The 1,122-nt window shown below is 36.9% G+C and overlaps 1 non-coding gene across 1 annotated transcript; it reads right to left on the reverse strand.

Annotated features, from left to right (window-relative positions):
* Positions 1–595: 595 nt before the first annotated feature.
* On the reverse strand, positions 596–702 carry LOC131165184 (small nucleolar RNA R71). Its single transcript, XR_009139501.1, has one exon. It is a non-coding gene; the product is annotated as a small nucleolar RNA R71 (small nucleolar RNA).
* Positions 703–1,122: the final 420 nt, after the last annotated feature.

Here is a 1,122-nt window from a genome sequence, read left to right on the forward strand (position 1 = left end):
TTTGCCAATACTGATACAAAGTAACCTTGGTTTTAATTTAAATTTTTATTTTTATTTTTATTTTATTTTATTTTATTTTTTTTCTTCTTCAGGTGTATTTTTTATGTTGGATGCGCCATGCTAGAACCTGTGACATTACTTCTTTTGATCAGAAGATTGAAAGAACGCTCAGAGCACTAAGAAAAAAGAAGGTACTAGCCGTGAATAACAGACAAAAAAATATACAGCCACATGCCTTGAAGGATTATGTACGGCCAGTTGTGAATGACAACTATTCGGTTATCAGATGCCAGCCCATTAATGCGAATAATTTTGAGCTTAAACCCGCATTAATCAGTATGGTGCAGTAGACCCAATTCAGTGGATCATCACTTGATGAACCCAATATCTATCTGATGATGTTTCTGGAGATTTGTGACACTGTAAAGATCAATGGTGTTACTGAAGACACCATTAGACTGAGATTGCTCCTTTTTTTTTTTTTTGGGGACAAAACAATAGGTAAGTTACAGTCTCTACAACCGGAGAGTAGCACTAGTTGGCAGGACATGGTAGAAAAGTTTTTAGTTAAATTCTTTTCACCTGCAAAACAGCCCAACTTAGGAGTGAGATTGGTCAATTCAAGCAAAATGATTTTGAACCAATCTATGAAGCTTGGGAAAGGTATAAGGATTTGATTTGACGCTGCCCACAACATGGATTGCCAGATTGGTTGCAGATTCAGATGTTCTATAAAGGGTTAAATGGACAAACTCAAACTTTAGTTGATGCTACATCTGAGGGAACTTTGATGTTGAAGACACCTGAGGGTGCTACTGCTCTTTTGGAAGAAATGGCCTCAAATAACTATCAATGGCCAATTGAAAGAACTATGGCTAAGAAAGTTGTTGGGATTCATGAATTGGAGTTGTTTGCTGTACTTTCAGCTCAAGTTGCTTCTCTATCTCATTAGATTTCAACTTTAACTACCCAAAGGATATCACAAAGTGCAGAATATGTGGCTACTACAAGTAGGATAGATCCGAGTAATGGAGCGAGTCAAGAGCAGGTTCAATACATCAACAATTGGAACTACAACTATTGAGATGATCCTTTGCCACAATATTACCATCTAGGACTTCG

Source organism: Malania oleifera, chromosome 9 (genome assembly GCF_029873635.1).
Source record: "Malania oleifera isolate guangnan ecotype guangnan chromosome 9, ASM2987363v1, whole genome shotgun sequence".
Lineage (NCBI taxonomy): Eukaryota > Viridiplantae > Streptophyta > Magnoliopsida > Santalales > Ximeniaceae > Malania > Malania oleifera.